Source organism: Rattus norvegicus, chromosome 2 (genome assembly GCF_021556685.1).
Source record: "Rattus norvegicus strain SHRSP/BbbUtx chromosome 2, alternate assembly SHRSP_T2T, whole genome shotgun sequence".
In the NCBI taxonomy this organism is placed as follows: Eukaryota; Metazoa; Chordata; class Mammalia; order Rodentia; family Muridae; genus Rattus; species Rattus norvegicus.
Window position 1 is genome coordinate 79,043,753 of NC_141535.1, and position 24,928 is coordinate 79,068,680.

Sequence of the window (24,928 nt, forward strand, 5' to 3'; positions counted from 1 at the left end):
ATGATTCCATTCAATTACCATCAATTACCAGAATAAAGATTTATATTTGACTACAGTATCAAATAATGTGTGTCATATATATATATATGTATATATATATATATATATATATATATATGCAATGTGAAGGTATATAAGACATAAATAGGAAAGTAATTCAAATGCAACACACTGATTATTGAGATGGAAATTGGCAAGGTAATTTAAAAATGCAGAGTAGAATTGGGCTCTCTACCTTAGGACTAGGGAACCCTGAGAAAGTATTTTTCTTTTAGAAGAGATCACAGCTGAAGTAGACCATAAAGAAGGCAAACATATTCATCAAGCAGGACCTGTTCTTATGGGAGAAACAGATAGACAATAATAGAGAGGACCCAACCTCTAGTCCTTATGAGGCAGTTGGATCTGACATCATACATATACCTAATGCAAGAAAAAGAACCTGTGGGCACAGCTCTGAGGATGGGTGGAACATGTTATTTCAGGAGTCACCTGAAGCAATAATAATATATAATATATTATTATTATTATTACTATTATTATTATTATTACTCATGTATTATGTGAACATGTTAAGGTCTCAGGGTTTGTGATGAATGAAGCAAAGGGAAGGTAGCAGATGACATTTAAGGTCCTCCACCCCAAAGACTTCCAGATAGTCACAATTTCAAAAACTATGTTTTTTTCTCTAAAAGAATATTAGCCTTAGACATTTAGTATTAAATAAGAAGAAATTAAAATGCTTCAAAATAAAAGCTGTCTTTAAACTATTTTTTAAAATATGCTAAGACAAGTGCTAAGGACAGAAAGGATAAAGAGACTTTACCAAGTTTGGGTGCTGATGCTGGTCAAATGTTCCTTCAGAGATTGCAAGAACACTGATTACAAATCACTCTGTATTGTCCTCCAGAGAAGACTCCTTCTAGGCCTCGTGCCTCTGAATGTAGCTCATGTCTTCCAGATCATGACTTGTATTATAATTTCAAGTAACCAAATGCTCCACAGGGAGGCTCAGATGATAAACTCTAGAGGGCACTCACTCCTCATGCTCAGATAGCACGAGAAAAACCAGGAAGCATAAATGGTTGGGATTTTCTCTTCAACAGGAGGGATTTATACCTGTTTTCACCTGAAAATTTGGGAATGGATGTAGTTAATAACCTGGTGATCTTTGCTGTCTGGAGGGCCAGGCCTCACTCCAAACCCCAATACTATTCTCTTTATTCAAGGCTCTTGCTAGACTCCTGAGTATTGTTTTTCAGTCAACAGAACCCATTCTTAGGAAAAAGACCCCATGCACTTTGCCAAAGGGTTTCCTATTATGCATATCCCAAACCTGTCCACTTCCCCAGGCCTTTACACTGAGCTTTGTTTCTGAGTAGAATCAATTCTTATGGAGGACGTTACAGGTACCTTGAAAAAGAAATGTACTTTGCACGGAGACATGTACTTTGCATGTAGTCGTGCCTTGACTTCTATTATATTAATTGTCACAAGGAAACCTTCTTTCCAAAGTTGTGTGTGTTTAAATATGTCTAAAATGCACTGCCTGGGGTCAGAATCTAGACGTGTGATCAATACCAGCCAATTGTGTCATGTTGAACTGGATTTCCTTCTGCCCTCATGCAGATTGTTACCCTGCCAGCCATGGCTTTTGCAGGAAACCCCACTATGAACATCAGACACAATGCAGCCAGCACTGGCTCAGGAGTCTGCAGGAGCCGAGCATATATTTGGCTTCACTTCCAACTTGACAGGCAGTCACTAGCTGCTGAGCCTTTCCCCTGGTCTGCTTCGAGAAGCAATGATGGATAAGAGGCAAAGGCACCTCCCATTCATTTTAATCCTGCATCCTAAGTTGTTAGGTAGAACGGCTTTCCTGTATTTGCATTTCTCATCTCTAACAGTTTAAGGATTTGAGAGACCTGAGTAGAAAATAAGAGAACGGATGAAAGCATCCCCCATGAAGCTGGCTGCAGGCGGATTCAGAAATTGCGACATCCATGATAAAATTTCGTAGCTCCGGGTTCTACAGCAGGGATTGAAAACCTTTGCATTTCGACAGGAACTGGCCAGTCTTCCTCACAGAGAGGCACATGGCCTCCGTCTGTTGGCGAGAAGCCCGTGGCAGCCTCAGACAGCCCTAAATAAATAAACTGCAAAGCTACTCATGTGATGAGTTGTAGATCTGTTTGGTATTTTAAAACAAAATAGGTGGCGGTTTTTATGGATTGAGACTTTATGTCTTCTATAAAGTCTTTTTTTAAACTAATAAACATGACTTTGCTGGGCTAAATTCAAGAAATATATTTATGGATGAATTCCAAACTCTTTTGGTTTCTAGTAATCACACAGAAATAAGAGTGACTACAATAGTTCTATGAATATAATTACTTGTTCAGAAGCCATATTAACAAGTATAACAAGAAAATAAACTTTGAAAGCTGGACTTTTGAGTCACCCAACATAGCTTATGGGTTTTCTTAAATAAATACCAAGATAATTAAATTACTCTAAAAATTTAACAAAATGTTTATTATTTATTTTGGCTTAAAATAAAAAAAACAGAAAGTTTATGCTATCTCATATTCCCCCAATTAATGTATTTGATTTACTAACATAAAAACATTTAATAATGAATTAGGTTCAAATCTGAACTTCACAGACTGGATTGGAAACTCTTTTAACTTCTCAAAATTTTGCTGTCAAGTTTGTAAAAAGACTGTTCTGGCAATTTTTAAACTGTCTTTATGTTTATGGAAGTTTACGACTCAGGGAAGAATTCTCCACAAAATACTGAGGAATAACTATTTGATTATACCCTGTGAAAAAAAGTATCTTTTTTTCTCATCAGTCAGTGGGTGAGGCTAGGTGACTGAGGCCACAGGGCACTGCTTATGAAACCTGAGGATTCCATAGAATGTTCTCCTTTGAGGTTTACTTAGCTTTTAAATTACTGATCTCAGTCACAGAAACTATTCTACCTTCTTACAAAAGACCTTATGTTTTCCATCATGAAATTCCCGCGGAAACACACATGCTGTACAGATGCTAAGAACAGCAGAGGGCACCAGAATCCCAAGCAAACAAACAAAGGCAAACTTTGGCATCCAACACAGGGCCAGGCAGTCCCTGGGAAGCATTCTGGAGAAGGAACCACAGCTGAGTAAGAACATCTTTTCAAAATGCATTTGGGGAACACCCAATGAGTGGCTTATGCTTATTCTCAGTGCCTGCTTTCACATTAAGGCAATGGATCCTCATCTTTTGGCATCTATTGGACAATTTCATTCACTTGCAGAGTGGAGGAGATGGGGAGAATGTTGGCCTGGTCCATACGCAGAATGGGTGCTTCGGGGGAAGGAAGACGCTTTCTGATATCATAGGAAACATTGATGGTAAACTGTAGGGCATCAGATTCCTGGGTGTTGAGACTTTGATAATTTGTGATGCTCTCCAAGGAGACATGGGACAGACCTCTATGTTACCTGGGAGCGTTGGGCTCTGACAGAGGGAAGGAAAGTTTGGGTCAACTGTGGGAAATGACAGTAGAGCCATCCTCAAACAAATGAGGTAACTGGAGAAGTCTCCCAGCAATGGCACCTGTGCTTCCCAAGTCTTAGGCTCATGAATCCAGTGAGAGGCTGGAGATGATGACGAAGAAACTCTGACTCTAGTGCATTAATTACACCTGTCATTATGTCAGATTGCAGCACGTACTCTGCTCCTACCAGGAAATAAGTATGAGCTTACATATGCTCTTGAAATACAGACCCATTACTTTCAAATGAAAGGCTGCAGAGACCATGATGAGCTCAGAGATCTGTTATTGAGAGAAACTAATGATCATAATTGTACAAATAAGTACAAGAGTGATGAAAGAATTCACTAATGACTCTTTCCTGTTGACACATATTGGACTCAGTGGAGTGAGGAGTTATAACCTACACGTGTCCATTCATCTGCACACAGACACCCACTGGCATACTTTAAGAGTAGAAAATGGTTTATATGCAAACCAGCATTTCTTCAAAGACACATAGACTTGTCTAGTTATTACAGGAAGCAAGGGATTGCCCTGAGGCTGAATACCCTGTTTGATTAGAGCCTCTCGTTTATCAGCTTTGCAGCCCTGGGCCACTTTTTCATCAGACACCCTATGTGATCCCTGGAGCAATAACATCAGTAGGAAACGACAATTTTTCCTGTACCAGAAACAGATGATGGGACCTAGAGTTGATGTTGACAATCTACTGCATTAATTAAGCATGTATGTACATTTGGGAAGCCCTGTTCTATCTCTGAGTTTGCTTCCCTCGTCTATAAAATTAGAACAATTAGGGTTGTTGTGAGAGACGTGTGAGTTCACACACATCAACAATGATCAGAACATGGTGCCTGGCATGCACTGTGTATGCGTCAGTCTGATATTTCTATGTATACAGCACAGTGTATGAGGAGCACTACTAACCAGAATATGGATGTTATTGAGTAATAGAAAAAAACTGAAATGCTTATTTTGCTATGTGCAATCATTAAAATACCAGAGTCCATAGAGAGTGGAATGGAAAGATATCTGGAATCCTAAAGCCAGGACTTCCAGGAGCTCCTAAGTGAGCAAAACCCAGTCAAGCTGCCTTCACAAAGCAAACATGTCATCCTCATTGCCTAGCCAATGCGCCACCTTGTGTGATGCACTGCTTGATTAAAGGCTGGCGGTGAGGCAGTTGACACAGTGGCAGCCCCCCTTCGGCCTCCAGAGTGGAAGTAGCTGGGTCTCTGCAGGACTTTGAAAGTGAGAAATCAGAAAGGAGTGACTTCAGACACTGAGGTAAGGAGAAGGGGAGTGCTCCCAAGCAAAGCCATCAACCTCTCTCCTGACAGCTTGGACAGTCAGTCCTGCCTTCTCCTCTGTGAAGAAGTTTGCTCCGCTCACAGAGACAGAACGCCTTCCCTACTAATCTTCTAAATGTTTGTAAAGTAGGCACAGAAAAGGTGATGATGAGGCTGCGTGTCATATACAGATGTGAGGTTTGGAGAAAGACATGGTCATCGCTTAGCAAATGGCCAGTTGCTGTTGGCTTTTGAAACATTTTTATATGTATGTCTATTTTGCCTGCAGGTAGTCCTGTTCACCATATATATGTATGCAGTGCTCATGAGGGCCAGAAGATGGTGTGTGATGGTTTGAATATGCTTGGCCCTGTGTTCTCCTTAAAGGAAGTCTGTTGCTGTGGGCATAGGCTTTAAGACCTTCATCCTAGCCTAGACTGGAAGTCAGTTTTCTCCTGTTTGCCTGCAGAACAAGATGTTCTCAGCTCCCCCTCCACCATGCCTGCAGGGACACTGCCCTGCTCCTGCCTTGATGGTAGTGGACTGAGCCTCTGAACCTGTAAGTCAGCCCTGATTAAATAGTGTCCTTATAAGAGTTGCCTTGTTCATGGAGTGTGTTCACAGCAGTGAAAGCCTGACTAAGACACAGTGTCAGATCCAGTGAGACTGGAGTTACAAATAGTTGGGGACCATCATGTGGGTGCTGGGAATTGAGCCCAGGTTCTCTGGAAGAACAGCATATTCTCTTAAACAATAATCCATTTCTCCAGCTTCTGCTGCTGTATGATAGTTAAGTAAAATGCTGTCACAGTGGGTCAAGTAAATTACATGTACAACAGCAAGGAATGATAGGGTAGGATATACCTCAAAAGGCCTGACTTCAATGGATTCTCTCTAGCCTGCATCATGCTTTCTATGCATGTGTGAATGAGTGTGTGTGTGTGTGTGTGTGTGTGTGTGTGTGTGTGTGTGTAGGAGGGGATGTGCAACGCATGTATGTGCATGCATTTGGAGGTCAGAGGACAATGTTGTCATTATCAGCTGCTGTAAACATTTTAAAAGTCACAGCATGAGGTCAGTGAGTAGGATAGGCTGGCAGGCCAGTGAACCCCAGAGACCCACTTCTTTCTGCTTCCTCAGCATGGGATTTTAAGAACATCCCATCACTCCTTACACTTTTCTTCGTATGGCCCCTAAGGATCCAACTCACATCCTCCGGCTTACAAGGCAAGCACTTTAGAGACTATGCCAACTCCCCAGCCTGCCACCACACTTCCTTAAGAGCTGTCATGTTAAACCAATTTGGGATTAGTGTTTCTTAGGAATTACATGAGTTGTAATTCACACATAATTAGGAAGTTAAGAAGAAATCTTCACAACAGAAAGATGAATGCCAATAATCAGCAAAGTATTTTAGGGAAAGCTGTTTCTAGTCGGTGATGTCAGTAAAATTATTAACCTCATTAATGAAGTTGTAAATGATTTCTTCCCTTGGAAATTTATTCACAATAATGCTATTCAATCATGAAAGCATTTATTGAGGACCTACCATGTGTCAGGCTCTATTCATCGGATGGGGAAGTTGAAGATGAGGAGCCCCTCTCATTGGGAGATGATATTCCAATAGGACAACTGCTCACTTACCCAACCACAGTTATTAGATTAGGTTATCAGCAGGGTGATGGGTGAAAACACTAGTATTTTCTTAAGTCTTCTTATGTGGGGCCTTGATAAAGAAAAAAAGCTGACTTTTCCCGTTTGAGCCCTAGGTTCATCCCCCTTTTACTGGCCTGTGTGGTGATTTTAAGAGGCTGTGTGATATTAAGAAACACAAAGTGTAGCAGAAAGGCTGTTCCCTCTATCAGATTTGTTTTACAATACTGGATTGAAAGAGAGAAGGGGGAAAACATACTATTTTGCTTTTGTTTCCAGCCTTTTAAACATGTTGAGATCACTCTTGGAATGGAGAACACGAATGTTTAGCAGTAATCATAATGATAACGTAATAGGTGTTTTTCACTTGTTAGCTTAGATTTCCAAGCATCCAGATGTTTGGCCTTTGCTGAGAGTCCAGATGAGCGATTGCATTTGTGCAGTTTTCATACAGATACAGGACCCTCTGGAGCCTCAGCCTTCTATTTGCAGCAGTATAATTAGAAATCAAAATTAGTCTCCTATCACAGACGCCCCAGGGAGCACACTGAGGCTTGCAGGCCCTTTCCAGCCCTAGCTAGTTCCTGGCTGCTTTTATACCTCCAGGCAGACATGAGTAACTGTGACCAAGCCCCATGACCTACACTGCTGAAAATGTGGTCATTTGCCCCTGAGCCCAAAAATCTAGTTGTTAGTCTCCTCCCTGATCAGATTCCCTGAGGTTATCTTTCAGGGTTGTATATAGGAATTAATGATAAACAGTTTCCTAGACTGGACCATGGACTGTGGCTATGCTCAAAGGAGAGTTTCATGCTTTGGAGACCATTGTTACCTGTCCAGTCCCTTGTAATCTTGTAAGTAATTTCAGATGAATTCATAAATTGCCTATTTATCTATTCTTTGGATTTTTCATTTCTATATTAATGTCCCAGAAACTTTTAAATGGTACAAGCACACATAACTATAAGAAATGGTAACATTCAAATTTATTCCAAATAGGACCTAAGTCCTATTACATTTTATTATGAAACAATTATTACTAATATGCTTACCTAAAATTTTATACTTTTTATATTTACTCGTATGTGTGTGTCTCCTATAGCATGTAGTTGGTAGCCAGGGGATGCATTTTGGGAGCCAGTTCTCTCCCTCCAACATGGAATTCTCCAGGATTGAAGCCTCGTCATCAGGAATGGTGGCAGGCACTGCCACTCACTGAGCCACCTACCAAGACCTAATATGCTTGCTTGATGAACACTTTTAAGTGATCACTTAGCTAGGTTAGCTAAAGAGAAAGTAACATATTTTACAAATTATTACTTTACTGTATCATTAAAATGTTCAGGTTTTAATAAATTTACTTTAAAAATCCATACCATTGGGGTTTTTTTCCTTCTATATATATGTCTGTGTGGTATGCATGCATATGGAGGCCTAAGGTTGACCTTGGGGGCATTTTTTTCTCCTCTCTACCTTTTATATTGAGGCAGCATTTCTCACTTGAGCCCAGAGCCCACCATAAGAAATGATTAATTTAGCTAATGTTGTCCCAGCAAATTTGAATCACTTTTGCCCATAAATGAAGAAATGGCCTTCACACTTGTGAGATAACTTACTGCTTACCTCAATATTTAGCTGTGAAAAGGAGTTAAAAAGGATTCTTACTTTTTTACAGAGTTGAAAATCAGGAGTCAAAAGGCTATGCTTGTCCCTACTGCCTACATATCCATAATGTGCACCCAGAATTCTTCATTGTTTCCTGGATTAGTATGATGTCAGCCATTTAGAGCGAGATGGAGAACATCTTGCATTGAACAAACATGAAGAGTGGTAGAGAGCAAAGCTGCAGGGGCCCAGCTCTCTTCAAATGCTCATATCTAGCCTCCCCGCCCACTGCCTTCACAGAGTGCCAGCAGACTCTGTCCTATAGGACACAGGGATCCGAAGGACTGGTGGCAATTGGGAGACACAAACACATACTTCCTTTAGCATTTATTTATTGGGTTAATTGGGCTACTATCCTGTCTTGAAAATGTTAACTACATACATCCAAGACCTAAAACATGAAAAAAATTTGTGACAAGATGGTCTGTCTTACAGCTTCAGGGACTTCTCTTCATATTCACTTGGACTCTTTCCTTTGGCCTGACCTGAGGTGACACAATGTGGTGAAGGCTAGGATGTCTATACCATGAGTAGGAAAAAAAAAGAATGGCTAAGGTCTATGGGTGACAATCAAGGCCAGGCTCCCAGTGCCTCTGCTCTCCCCATTGTGTTCTATGCTTTGGCCAGGCCTTTAGCACATAATTCTTTGGAGAGTATTTTAGATCTAAAATGTAAATTTACATTTTCTAATCTTGTAATTTTAACTCTCATTAGCTTTTACTTTTTTGCCCTGATATTTATTTGTCAGCTAGAAAAATGTTTGCACTTGTTGTACATGACCAATTCAGACACAGAGTTTGAAAAAATCTCAACACATGCATTAGGAAAGATCCCTAAAGTATTACTGGCCTTTTAATACTTATCCTTCTACTACTTGGGGCTCATCTACCTACTATCAGGAAAGGTTCGAGTACTTCCTCCTATCATACTTGTCACAAGGGCGAATTTTTAAATGAAGTATAGTGAATTTCTATTCCAGCAACCTGTCTAAAATTTACCTGCCTAAACCTGCCTAAAAGTAACTGTAGTGCTTTTCATATTAGAACCAAAAACCTTAGGTGCCCTTTTGAACATATACATTTCATGGGCAAAGAAGCAGTTACACCTTTTGAAGACACTAGGATATGCTTGTTTGGTTTTTTAGATTTTTTTTTTACAAAGACTTGATTAGTTAAGAGCTGCATTATTTTCTCATAAACTTCTCAGTATGATTGTCACAATATGAGCTTTTGTAGGGATTGTCAACTTTAGTATCTTTACATTAAAATATGTATCACAACACTATAGAAAAATTAAATCAACTTGATTAAGATTAAGGTAGCACATAAAGTGTGCATCAATATTATAAGCAATCCAATACATTTTTTAAAAAATATACTCAGGTGTATGCCAATGAAAAAACAATTGAGAACTGAAAAATGGTTTGTTTTATAGATGAGGGTACTATATCTAAGAAAGGACCACAGCCCATCATCACTAATTAGTATCATATGCCATAGTTTATTGTTAGCTCATCCTACTTTAATGCTTGCCACACAAAGATGTAGCTGTCTAATTAGCTGTGTGTTCGCTGGATTTGAAAACTCAAGGTCTTTATCAGGGGCGGGCATGTCCCCTACATCCAAGGTCAGAACATAATATAGTATTACACAACCTACAAAGAAAACTATGTTAGTCATTCATTCCCACCAATTCAAATTTGAATGCTTTCTAACAAAGAGATTAAAATATAATGAGTTGGTCACAGTTTCTACTACAATAACACATTTGAAGGTCCAAACACTGTTTTGTATACAAACTTATTTTAATCATGCCTTATATCAAAGCCTTGGCATAGATGCAGAAAATTTGCATCTCACTAGTGAGAGTCCAACAGTAATTTTCACACATAAATATGCATTCATGCCATTCTCCAGACAGTTCAAAATGAAACATATATTACCCTTTAATCTAAAATAAATTACATTTTCTCAAACGCAGCCATTGGCTGTCACCTTACTAAAAACACCCTTCAGCCAAAATTCAATATCTAGCCATTTGATTTAGTGCAGCCTACCGAGGTTTGATGAAAGCAAGAAAGTGTGAAATTTTAAACCCCTTAAAGCAAATACAGAACATTTTATAGGTGCTGAAAATTATTACTCATAAATCCTATATTTTATTTCAATTTCTCACAGAACTACCCTGTCCTAAGTGGTCAAGTATGTAGATTGAGGTAAATGTCCAATGGTCCAAAATAATTTATTAAATCAAAGTTTCTCATCAATGGTAGATGAGTCTCATCACCTCTCAATATGTCTCATTAAATGAGGATTAATTCTCAAGGCCTCATCCTGCTAAAAACCCACTATAAATATGCAGTAGTGCAGAGAATGAGGCTAACATCATCATGAAAGCGCTAATGTCCTAAAAGGCTTAGCAAGTTTGCCTCTGTAATGAGTCCAGTAAAGAATTCTGTTTCCATGGAGGCTGGATAACAATTCTGCACCGGAATCCTACTGAAAGGTTGTTCATTCATGTTTCTCTGCATCCGAACAGCGTCTCATTGCATTCCCCCTTCTCTTGACTCTTTCAATGAAATACTAAGCTTCAAAAAAAAAATGATCAACTGTCATAATAGGAGTACAGCAGCACCTCCCAAAGTGGTAAGGTTGATGGAAAAATTGGTGCCAACAGGTTGGTGGAATATAAAGGGAAACAACGATGCTATGACATATACAAAGGAAAGTCTCCTGTGAAGTTAAGAGTGCATGTTGAAGCTGGAGCTGGAGCTGGAAACGGTTGCATATCAGAACTAGGATGCACAGGGTGGGCGCCGGTACTGCGTAGGTCTAGGCAGAGGCAGACAGCAACCTTTCAGTCTATGTATTATTGACAAGAGAAATGAATTCGGTCCTTCCTTCCTTCCTCCCCCCCCCCACTTTTTCCCTTTCTTCCTCCCTCCCTCCTTTCCTTTCGTCCTTTTTCCCCTCCCTTTTTTCTTCCTTTTCCCTCCTTCCTTCCATCCCTCCTTCCTAACCTTCCTTCCTTTCCCCTTCTCTTTTCCTTCATCCCTCCTTCCCTCCCTCCCTTTCAGCTATCCCTTCCTCCCTTCCTTCTCTCCTCCCTCTTTCCCTTCCTTCATTCCATTCTTTCTTCTCTGTGTTTCCTTTCTTCCTCCTTTCAAGTCATGAGTGTTTTATTTTCTATTAGAGATTTTTAAAACCTCAGTTATTTATTTTATTATTATTTATTTACCTATTTATTTAATTTATATATGTATGTATGCATGCATGCATGTATGTATGTATGTATGTATGTATGTATGTACGTACGTATGTACGTACATGGCTCATGAATAGTGGTGTCCTTGGAAACCAGAAAAGGGATCGGGATACCTGGAGCTGGAGTTACAGACAGTTGTGACTGTCATGTACATCTTGGGTACCTGAACCCAGGTCTTTATATGAGCTTCAAGTGCTCCTCACAAGTAAGCTATCACCCAGGTCTTTCTATTAGAGATTATTAATGCATGGTAAGCAGTACCTTAAGTGGATCTTTTGAATTTAACTTGTTAGACATTTTCAGACCCATCTACTTGATCATTGAAGATTTTTCATAAAAGACTGTTGCAGGTTGAAGTCCTAACCCCAGTACCCCAGAATGCAGCTGTGTTTTGAGAGTCCTTAGAGTGGTGATTAAGTTGATTAAACCCTAACATGATACAGCTCATGTTTTCATAAGAAGGAGAGATTGGTCAATAGATGTAAGTAGAGACCAGGCAAACACAGGGGAGAGATGTCTATCTACCAGTCAAGGAAAAAGGCACTGCAAGAAGACGGCCATTCCTTGAGCTTCAACACTGATTCTACAGAAGTTAGAAAACTTGCTTCTGTAGTTTAAGGCCTTAGCTGTGGTAACCTGAATGTCAGTTCTGGGAGATGATATCTTTTATTTTTTGCCTTCATACCATCTTCTGTGTTTTCTTTTCTTAGGAAACACACAAAGGGTAAAAATGTAAATATATAATTGGCATAGCTCCATTACATTTGATTGTATATTTCAAGAATGCTTAAGCCTACTAGATCACAAAATATGTGCTCAATAATGAAAATACAGAATAAATACAAGAAGAGAAAATATATTAAACTCTGTTACAACCTATTTTCATTTAAGTTTTCTAAGTGAGATAAGAGAAAATATGGAGACAGCTAAACTTAATGAAACTATATTGTTACTATACAGATACTTTCACTGAACAAATCTAAGTTAGATAAAATAACACAAATGACATTTTCCATAGTTGTGTGCATATTAATATGTCTATTGTCCATATTTATTCTTTTAAGCACAATACAAGGTTTGTAGATAACTATTCAGTATCATTGGTTTATTACTTTACTTCTTTTAGAAAATTTAGTATTTATTTAATGCACACTCCATTACATACCCAATTCCAAGAGTATGCTTCTCATTTATTAAACACAGGATTCTTTTTTTTTCTTTATTAACTTGAGAATTTCTTATTTACATTTCGATAGTTCCAACATCCCCCTAACCCTTCCCCCCTCCCCTTCTATATAGGTGTTCCCCTCCCCATCCTCCCCCCATTACCACCCTCCCCCAATAATCACGTTCACTGGGGGTTCAGTCTTACTTAGCAGGACCCAGGGCTTCCCCTTCCACTGGTGCTCTTACTAGGATTCATTGTTACCTATGAGTAAACATGGGATTCTTTTCAAGTCATTTTCCCTCACCTTCCCCCTCTGTCTCAGCACCACGCCTCCCTCAATACTGTTTACCTTAATCTCATTTTCACATTTCAATAATCCCACTCTTCTAAAAAAAGGTCTAAAGCTTATTTTTCTTTAAAATGATTTATACCTCCTAGGATATAAATCATTGTTATGGCTAAATGATTTGTATAATCAATGATTAGTTACTTGAAATTGCAGTGATACACTGATGGGAGAGAAGCATTGAACAGTTACTTTCTATTAGGCTGTGCACTGTAATAATTATATTCATTATTAAATTAGGCTGAACAGCAGAAGCTGTTGACCCCTCTGGTTGAATTAGGGAAAAGCTGGAGGAAGCTAAGGAGGAGGGCAACCCTATAGGAGAACCAGCAGTCTCAATTAACCTAGACTACTGAGATCTCTTAGACACTGGATCACCAACCAGGCAGTATACGCCAGCAGAGATGAGGCCTCCAACATATATACAGCAGAGGACTCTGGGGTCTGGGTTCAGTAAGAGAAGATGCACCTAATCCTCAAGAGATTGGAGGCCCTAGAAGTTTAGAGGTCTGATATGGTGGATGGAGTGGGGATACTCTTGTGGAGATGGGGGCAGGGGATTGGGGGGGCAGGGGATTGGGGGGCAGGGGATTGGGGGGGCAGGAAGGAGGTATGGGTTGTGGAACCCTTGGGGGAGGGGGGTGGACTGGGAGGGGAATAAAATCTGGAGTGTAAAAATAAATTAATTAATTAAAAAATAAAAAGAAAAGATTATAAGAGATAAATTTTTGAGAGGGTAAGCCTCGCCTAACATCTGTAAATATAAGAAATGGTATTATATAGAAATACGAGAGACTTCAGAAGACAGACAATATTTGACAGAACGTCAACTGTGGGGCAGGGAGGTAACCTGATTAAGGCACATTGTAAACCACAGGGAGAAGAAAATGAATGTTCAGCCATTCATCTGTTTCTAAGGTGCTTCTTGACTTAACCAAGTAAAAGCTACTTCTGGCTGTGAGTGAAGCCTCCTCAGATGGGGCATTCATTAATTCATGACTGGACCAGTCTGCCCATACACCTCTCTGTGTGTTAAACCCACATACAACAGGGAAATCATATGTACAAGTTTAGAAAAGATGTACAAGATTGTTAGAAAAGTCCTATTTTCCATGTGATCTGATGATTATCAGAACATCAACGTTCTCAAATGTATCCTACTGTGAAGGATATATCTACATTCAAATGCCTCCCACAATCTCTTAACTCCCTGGTTTTGCAAAGTATTTTAAGGAATTTATTTTTGGAAGGTTGATACTGGATTTTAAGTATATGCTAGAACTTTAATTTACTGTTTGGTTTTATATCTATCAAGGCTAATAGAACAGATATGTAGGAGCACCTCCACTTTTGTTTGTTTTAGAGTGAATAGTCCATAGACACCTGCATTATGAGTGACTTTTTAGAGGATGGAGATATAGCTCAGCAGGTAAGGGTGCTTATCCCCAAAAATGACAAACTGGCTTGAATTCCTAGGATATACAACATACATGGAGAGACCTGACTCCTTTAGGTTAGTTTTTGAACTGCACATAAGCACCACAGCATACATGCAGATATGTTTCCATGTCAATTTGTCTGCGTGCATGTTTATGCATGTTCATGAGTATGGATAGCAGGGTCAGCATCATGTGTCTTCTCAGTCTTTCTATAGAGTCCTCTGCCCAGCTCCAACTGTGAGATTGTTTAAGTTATTTAACCAGAGAAAGACAAAGAGTTGGACTCCAAACTGGTCTTTAATTTTCTCCTTTTCAATAGTAATCTGAAAAACAGAAATCAATGAGATTTAAATTTTATCAAAATTTCATTGAAAATAAAGACACGTTTTCTTTTCCTAATCTCCTTGTGTGTTTGTGTTCTTTTTGTATGTGTACAAGATTTTTGCGTATATGTAGGTGTAAATGTGTATGTGAACATGCTCTTGTATGCACATGCATGAGGAGGGTGGTGGTTGATAACAAAAATCATAGTCAAATGTTTCTCTATCTTATTCTTTGATGTGACATTTGACTCTCAATCAAAGCCAGAGTTTGGCAATATGGCTGGTCTAGGTAGCCAGCATGCTCTGGAGAATTTTGCTCTCTGCCTCAAATATAATGGCTGTCACATGTGTGAGCTTTCTCTGCATCTACTGCAGTATCTGACTTGCTCATGCACAAAATGTAAAATATATATTCTCTCTCTCTCTCTCTCTCTCTCTCTCTCTCTCTCTCTCTCTCTCTCTCTCTCTCTCTCTCTCCAGGGTTTCACTATATAGTTCTGGCTAAAATGGAACTCATGCAGCACTACACTAGGCTATATATTTTATTACTAAGCAAACTAATGAGAACTTTGAAGAATCGACTGCCTAGCACATTTCTCTCAGAGGTTGTGACAGATCTAGAAATTGAGGAGAAGGGAGAGATGCTCAAAGAAAGTATTGAGAGAAATGGGACAAGAGGAGAATGAATTATTGGCCATGAATATAATATCAATTCTGAAATTCAATATAGAATTCATAGCAGGGTAACCTATATTTTGATATATTGAAATTGACTTTGTTTACCTCAGCCACTCATTTGCTGAAGATTTGCTTTCCTGTTGTTTTTCTTAGATGCATGGAGAAAATATGTGTTCAAGAAAACAAAGTATTATTCTGGAAATCAGTCTGGAGATTCCTCAGAAAATTGGACATTGAACTACCTGAGGACCCAGCTATACCTCTCTTGGGCATATACCCAAAAGATGCCCCAACATATAACAAAGACACGTGCTCCACTATGTTCATAGCAGCCTTATTTATAATAGCCAGAAGCTGGAAAGAACCCTGATGCCCTTCAACAGAGGAATGGATACAGAAAATGTGGTACATCTACACAATGGAATATCACTCAGTTATCAAAAACAATGACTTTATGAAATTCATAGGCAAATGGATGGAACTGGAAAATATCATCCTGAGTGAGGTAACCCAATCACAGAAAAACACTCACGGTATGCACTCATTGATAAGTGGCTATTAGCCCAAATGCTTGAATTGCCCTAGATGCATAGAACACATGAAACTCAAGAGGGATGACTAAAATGCGAATGCTTCACTCCTTCTTTAAAAGGGGAACAAGAATACCCTTGGCAGGGAATAGGGAGGCAAAGTTTAAAACAGAGGCAGAAGGAACACCCATTCAGAGCCTGCCCCACATGTGGCCCATACATATACAGCCACCCAATTAGACAAGATGGATGAAGCAAAGAAGTGCAGGCTGACAGGAACTGGATCTGTCCTGAGAGACACAGCCAGAATACAGCAAATACACAGGCGAATGCCAGCAGCAAACCACTGAACTGAGAATGGGACCCCTGTTGAAGGAATCAGAGAAAGGACTGGAAGAGCTTGAAGGGCCTCGAGAACCCATATGAACAACAATGCCAACCAACCAGAGCTTTAAAAAGATTTTAAAAGATTTAAAAAAGGAAAGAAAACAAGGTATTTATGAAGAATATGGGGCAATACCAATCAAAGCTCAAATGCACTATATGTGAAGAGTTTTGAGAGTAGGAAGTCACAGTTATACTTGTGTATTTTAGGAGAGAATGATCAAATGGCTTTGTGGCAGATTCCCAGACTTGAAGCATAAAAGTGCTAGATACCTTCTGGTGCACAGATAGATCTGAAGTCTACTGTGGGTTATATACAGCTGGGAACACTGAGGCTATGACAGATATCTTCTTGGGCTTCACTGTTTCTCAGTGACTGACAGTCATGAAATCTGTCAAAAAGTGAAGACTATAATGTAAGGGTTTTTGGTAAAGCATGTTTTAGACATGGTTAGAGACAGCTTGTTTATGAAATGAGATGGGGAAGAGGAGAAAGAATATAGGAGGCAGGGGTTGAAGAGGAGTGTAGGAAACATCGTCCTCTGCACAAGATCTGAACCAGATGGGCTCTCCACTATTTCATTTTGGAGAGAGAACGTAGCATAAGGCTCCCCAATCCTTCACTGAGGGGACCATGGATAGTTAAAGGATACTGGGGAGAGGGTGTCTTTTGTCTCAGAGTTGACTCACTGCTACAGTACTATCTCCCATTTATAACTCACTCTCATTCAAGCAGTAATAACTGAACTCAGGGAGTGAAAGAAAAAATGCATATCAAAATAATAGGGGCCTTCTTAAGAAGACAGCAAAGGGCTTTAACAGGAGGGAGGGGTAGTGCAAGGGAAATGATCAGAAATTCCTTGTGCACATGTATGATGTTTCCAAAGAACAAAAAACTTTTAAGCTTTCTCTACTCATGATCCACATTTACAATTCTTTATAATATGCTAATCCCTAGCTTTTCTTTTATAATTTATTAACTGTGTTCTTTTTCTGTAAGTGCTTATGTTTCAAATTTCTTATCATTTATTGATGCTTAGCTTTGTGGGTCAACTTGGCTAGGTAGCAAAACCCAGTTACTTACCAAACACTTCTCTAGGTCTTCCTCTGAGGGTAAATATAGTTAACATGTATAGTCAACTAAACTATAGCAGGAGATCATTCTCAAGGGTCTAAGCCCTATTCAAAGGGCTTAATAGCAAACCAGATTCCTCAGCTTAACAGGAGAGAGGTTCATCTTAAGAGCACAGCATGAACTCCTGCCTGAATTGGAGCCTGCTACTCTCATTAGGTGACATTTTGTTGGTATGTGTTATACACAAAACATGATTTTACCTATTTCTCTGGGAAATACCAACTTCAATCACAAATGATTTTATCAAAAAAAAAGAGTACTTTCTAATAAGGCTTGTTTCTCCAAAGTGTGCTTGGATTTAGAGGCAGGCACTGCTAGGGCAAGGAGCCTTGTGACTTTCATACCAAGATTTTTGTTTGTGTGTTTTGTTTTGTTCTTTGTTTTTTGTTGTTGTTTTGTTGTCATCCTTTCCATTTCAACAAATCCACCAAAGTGGTTATATTTTACCACCACCACCACCACCACCACCACCACCACCACCATCATCATCATCATCATCATCATCACCATCACCATCATCATCACCATCACCATCACCATCATCATCATCATCATTTACAATTATTCTATCTTCGCTGACTGCTATGCAGAACTCCTACAATCCAGTTTCTTAACTGAGTCAAAAGGATTCTCACTTATTTGCTGAGAGTGATATTGGGGAACATATATTTCCCCTTGTTTGGATGAAACACCTATGTTTCTTGTGACCAAGCAATGGAACTCCATGAAAGTGTTTATTGTTAGGGTAACTGATGATGAATGAGGACATTATCTGTGTAGTGCTTTGTGATGATTTAAGAGAATACATTTTCCTCAAGTATTTGCATTTGAGGGACCTTCAACAATACAACTTTTCTTTTCATTTTTATGAGTGTTGGGGAATAACCTAAAATATCATTTGTAGTAGTTAGTTCTTGTGGGCATAAGATGTAGGCTCACATTTTTTTCTTGATGTGTCTCAGTCAAACTGCCTCATCTTACTATAGAATTCTACAGCTAGCTATCTCTTGTATTACATTATATATTTCTTCATAGACTCTATGTATTTAAATTGTTGTATCCTAAAATACATTGAGAACTTTGCTGGACCAGGGGAAGGTCTTATTCATTGTTCATTTATCCCAGTGTTTAGCCTATCTTATTCAACAGTGTCTTTAAAAAATAAGTCCCAAATACAGTTGCTTATCAGCTTATGGGGAAATGTATGGTTATCTTACACAAACTCTGGCCAATGGGATTGTATCAATGCAGAAAGTTGTATTGGGTCTGCTGCATGTTCTTACACTGAACTTTTATATACTTGGAATAGTCCTTTGCAGAAAGAAAATTTCATCTTCTCCAAAAGCAATAAGGCACACATAATTGAAAGTGCAATAGAGCATCTCAGAGAATGACGTGAAGCACATTCTGAGCAAAGGGGTGATGTGCCAACCTTCCGGGTTTGGGTGATTCTTGTTTGTTTTTTATTGAAAAACTAACTTATTTTTATAAATTAAGCCCACAGATTCTCAATGACTCTAATTCCAAATCTGGGCCCATTCTTATTGGACATCACAGAGCTGAATCTAAAAGAGTCTGTACATAGTATACTTAAAAAATGTTACTTATTAATCAATCTCTGTTTTTGCAAATGCTTAATAACACAAATATTAAATCCCATATATAGAAGGAACATCATATGGTTGAGAAAGACATAGGCAGATTAATACAAGTGAGGAACTAAAGGTTTAAAAGAGAATCAGGGAGCAATTAAGGGGAGTTTGTTTGTTTTTCCACCATCCTTTTACCAAGAGAAGAGGAACAACCCTGTCCTTCAGCCGCTTGGCAAGCCTTTGGACAGTGTGTGGTTCAGTGCGGCACTCTTTGGCCATCAGTCTCTCCAAATAAAAAGTGCAGGGCCTGCCAGGAACATGGAGAACAATAGCATCCCGGACAGCTTGTTACAGCTTGCGGTTAGAAAAATTACATGAAATTACACCCATGTTCTCAGTTCCCTGGCCAGTCTGTCTTATGTCTCCATCCCAAAGTTCACATTTTCCTTCGCTACCTCTCTTCAGCCATCTGGCCCGTATTAATGGAGAAATGGGGAGGAACCACAGCAATTATTTGGAAAATTAAGTGAAGAAAAAAACCTACCCAAATTACCTTCTCCTGAATGGTCTGGGAAAATGTAAAAGCCAGTATTTCCTATGATTGAGATGATTTCAAGTTTTCAGAACATGTAATTTCTTTCAGCCAAATAAAAGTTATATTTTCAAGGGCACAGACATCACAAGTTTCTCTTCTAGATTCTAGGCTATTATTGGGATATATTTTAATTGCTCTTTATTCAAATTTACTCTTTTACAATTATCTAAAATATAAGGACCCAACTAATGTTGATATAAAGCTGATGGTATGTAAAATCGATGGAACTACATATAGCCATATAAAGCTGTTCTCACCACCGTTACCCTTGCCTACTGTCACACACAACAGCCACAGAGGTTCTGTCTCACGAGATACTTGGACAACATGGTCTAATTTCAGAGCTCGATGTGCCACACAGTGACGCCCTACATACCCGAGTAGAAGGCTCCCACTGCAAGCCATTCTACAGCCAATAATGTTGACTTAATACACCATCAGTGGCTACCATAAACTACTGGGACATCCAGTGCCTTCAAGAGCCATGCTTATTTTGCAAGAACAGATATCAGGTTAATCAAAGATACCATTACATTATGCCTGTTGGCCTATTGCTAGCAACACATTTACTTGTTATAGTGTATATGGATATGGGATATCCTATATTGGTTGCTGGTATTGTATGTTAAAACTAGCACTTTAATTTTTGATACTCAATCCAATCTCTGTTTACATCGCAAGATCTACTGGAAGTAAAAATGAAATCACTTTTCAAGCTATACACTTGACAGTATCTGAGATGACTACTGTGGTATGTTGCATTATTTTTTCTTTGACCTATACTTTGTAGGCAAGCAAGAAAGCTCAATGAGTAATAGTACCTTTCATGAAAGCATGAATTCCTGAGTTCCATGCTCAGAGTTCTTGTCCTAGTGGCAGATTTAGATATATGGACTTAACACACACTTCCACTGACTAAGGGGGATTTGGCTACAGCTAATGTTGAGTGGCAAATCTGCCAGCAGCAGAGACCAACACTGAGCCTCTGATATAGCACCATTGTCTGGTGATCAACCGCCAACCTGGTGGCAGGCTAATTACAGTGAACCACTTTAGTTGTAGAAGGGACACTATTTTGCCCTTACCGAAATAGCTGTTCTGGCTTGCTCCTTGTGGTATAAGCCCATTCATGTGTACCATACAATACCAAGTACACCACCTACAGTGATGTGTGCCCTCCCACATCAATCATTAATAAAAAAATAATACCCTAAAAACGTGCATGAAGGCCAATTTCATGGAGGTATTTTCTTAACTCCCTAGTCCCAGATATGTGTAGGATTGAGTGCAGTAGACAAAAACCAAGCAGCACACTGTATAAAGGAGCAAGAGGAACACAACCCCAGGGCATTCTTCTGTCATCAACAATGTGCACTGTGGTACACACACACACACACACACACACACACACACACAGACACACGCACACACACACATTAAATGATTAACTTAAGAAATATATACTTGGTAGTGCACACAGTCTAGTAATAATTATTATTTTGTTCAAAGCACATACTTCAGTTTTGATAAAAAAAAAAGCCTTCTTGTTTTTGATGCTTTTCTTTCATGAATTGATTTGGGTCTCTACTCAGGACTCTGGTTTCATTGTGGCTGCTTGGGTATAGGAACTAGTAAATGTTACAAATAGATGAGAAAATAAAGCAAAGGTTGTCCAAATTCTTCATTAAAGGAACAGGCAGTGAACATTTTAAGCTTCGCAGACAATGTAGTCTCTTCTGCATCCACCCAGGTCCATTATCACATGGTAAACACAGTGATGGATGAAACACAGATGAGTGAACAGGGCTCTAGATTCTAGAGCACCAAGCTGCAAGCCAGGGTTGTCGGGAGGCTATAGTTGAACATCATCTACAGCTAAAGCACTCATTTGTCCACTAGTCTTGCACATTGACCACTTATCAGAAAATATGTCCTTTTGTCATTGAGATTCATAGCAATGTACCCAGTTGATTTTTCTTATAAGAAAGCACTCTATTGTTTCTTCTGACAGAAAATCACCTAGATCAGGTTGATTTTTAAAGTCCTGTCACGCTTCTAGATTTATTCATCACTGAACGAATGATTCTTCAGGCAATTCGCTCAAGCAGAAAAAGCGTGGATCAATACAAAGCCGTGATTTCAAATGACATACTACTTTAGTGAGAAAATACACACTTTAGCTTACCTAGGAGAAATGCCTGTAAGGTCACAAACTTGGAAAATAGATGATAGATTGCTATAAAACATTCGACAGTAAGCAATATGGTAGTTTTTCTTCACTTCACTGCTATTGTGCTTCTGAGACTTGTCTCCCATTCCTCTGGGTTCTGTACTCATTGTGACATATTCTATGAGGATGCCTTAAAATCAACAGATTGCTCTGTGTCCTTTCACCTCTGACTAGGCAGAAAGTTTTAAGAAACATTTGAATTTTCTTGTAAGACAAAAATAAATGGTTTGTTCTATATTCTATTTTGTCTCTCAACTAAAGAAGAGTGTTCTATTCTATAACAAAACAAGACAGAACACTTCTCTTAGAAAATAAATATGATGGACATGTTGGGATGATTTTAGTGACAAAACACATCAACTGTTAGCAAATGATTCTGGAACTGAATCCTAGTGTAGACTTTTAAAACACTAAATGTGAAAAAGTGAATCAAGTTTAAGCTGTCTTCTATCTGGATAGCAATCTGACATATTTAGAACAAAAAAACTTTAAGATGGACTTAGAAGAAAGGGTTTCTAGTACAGTAGGAGCTACTCCAGTTTTATCTCACTCTATCAAGGTGCCTTGGATACATGTGACAACCACGTGGTTTCTACCTCCTTCGGGTACTTTGGAAGAATACAGAGATGATTAGACAGTTCCAGAGATACATGACACACATACAGAGAGAGGGGGGAGGGGGGAAGGAGGGATGGGGGGAGAGAGAGGGAGAGAGAGATAGAGAGAGAGAGACAGAGAGAGAGAGGAGAGAGAGGAGAGAGACAGAGACAGAGAGAAAGTCAGAAACAGAGACAGAGTCAAAGAGAGATAGAGACAGAGTCAGAGGCAGAGAGAGGCAGAGAGACAGAGAGTAAGAGAAAGACAGAGACAGAGATAGAGATGTGGCTGGGGGATGGAAGGAGAAAGCCAGGCTGGATGTGAGGTGGGCCATCAAGGAAGCACAGCAGAATGGCATGCAGGGCGCATCTTAGAAGTTCTAAGTCTTTAAAAGTTCCATGAGCAATTTGCATTATGACATTGTATAAAAACATTCTCACAGGAAATGCACCCAGTTTGCTCTCCCTGGCCTGTACCGAAGCCAACTTTCTATCTGTGGAGGAAAGACCTTTTGTGTTTTTATTCCTGCCTGTCTACAATTATATTATTATTAGGTTGTAAACAATAGCTGTTTTGTTGTAAAACGTGAATAGAGGAGCTGAAAGTCAGCACACAATTGTGTGATCACTGGTCAGCCTTGAATCCCAAACCAAAAAAAACCCGATAGTTTTAATAGCCTGTCTTCCAACTTGTATACAAAGATAACGAGAAGGTTTAGAGTCTCTGAGCAGAAAGCCTGACTATAACTTTACAAGGCCCTGCTGTCATTCCCCAAGGGAACAAAAGGGGTCTTCTCACCAGATGCTTGTTATATTTTTGCTTTGACATCACTTTGTTGATTCTTCTTTAGTAGAGGGAGCTACTGTTATTTTAGGCTTCTCAAACTGTCATTACTTTGAAGGTAGGGATAATCAGAATAGGAATTGAATATTATATAATGTTGATGGTTGGAAAGCAGGCATTTGATGAAAAAAATTTCTCTCATTGCTCTTAGATCTTTAGAATTTCAACCCCCTCAGATGTCTACCTGCCATCTCTCACATCAGCCAGGAGATGTCACTGTAGTGGAATTCAAGGATTAACAGAAGAATTGTATATTCTCTAAGAGCTTTCTATAAAACTATTTCAATTATATAGAAAATGATTTTAAACTACAAGCAACCTGGCTACCCAACTTTGCTTTTTAGTAAATAGAGATACCATTTGTGTTATATCCCAGATTTAAAGAATAATGATGATTATTCCCTTTCCTGGATCCTTGACAAATCAACTTCCCTTGAATGGGCACGTGATGGGCTTAGTGGGTGATTCACCTGCCTAACTAAAGTCTTTGAGGGCCCTGAGCAGGAGAGAACTTTCTTATAAAACTGTATAGACATATATGTGGAAAAAAGCCCCAGTGAGTACAATGTAGGAGGCTAAGGGAATAGAATGGGCTCAACACAGCTGGTTGCTAGGTGTTCATGATGGACCTGTGCTGTTACTGTATTTTATCTAGGACAAGCTTTAAACTCTAATTGGTATTCAAGGCAAAGATCAAGTTCATGCTATTCACTGTCCTCTACCCAGTATGTATCATAATATTGTTTAAGAGAGGTACTCAAATGTTTGCTGAGCAAATGATCAAATATATAGAACCACATGAGCGACATAAGAACAAAACCTAGGAAGGGTAAAGGGTTGGAAAAGTGGGAGGCACGAGGTCTCTCTATGTCCTAGCTGGAGGCTGGTACCACATATCCCAGAACTCAGAGAACTGCAGCTACAGGTTGTCTGCTACAGCTCTGAGCCCAGGGTCCCAGAGAGCTGATACCTCAGTGCCCAAGTTATTCATCAGATAACACTCTGTGTCCTTAACCAACAGGAAAGGGAATTGGAGAAGGGGGAAAGTCATAGCCTTGGGAAGATAGGTCAGGGATTTTTCACCATCAAGGGATTTTAAAAACCACTATCCTGCTCTGAATGGATGACATTCATTGTTGCCTTATACCCATGTTGGGGTTCATTTTTGTAGAATTGTAAATTAAAAACGGTTTCCTTTTCATGCATTCCTTGAATTTGTATTATCTGTCCCCAGTATTGGGACCTGAGTTTCAGATGTTTGGCCTCCAGGACTATGACAGAATAAAGGCTGACTCTTTCAAACCACCAGACTGGTTGTAATTATTACAGCAGCCTGCAGGAGTTGCACCTTACTCAAAGGACCATGAGCTCCATCTATGAAAATGCGACACCAGGGCCTTACAGTGGCCAAGAGAAGGGTTCTTTCTCTGCTCCTACACCTACTTCATTCCACTACAGATCTTGCTCTAATCATTGTGAAACTGAAGAATAAATTATAAGTGCCCACTTGATTTAATACATACATAAAGGAGGCATAACAGAGAAGCTAAATTATAATGTGCATGCTGACTTAACTGTCCGGTGTCACTTATAGTCATTGTGACCTTGACCCCATGATTAAATGAGGAAAGCACAGGACCACCAGGGGACTTT

General features: G+C 39.3%; 1 protein-coding gene across 1 annotated transcript in view; it reads right to left on the reverse strand.

Annotated features, from left to right (window-relative positions):
* The window catches only part of Fbxl7 (F-box and leucine-rich repeat protein 7), a 369,559-nt gene that overhangs the window by 81,502 nt on the left and 263,129 nt on the right, over positions 1-24,928 (reverse strand).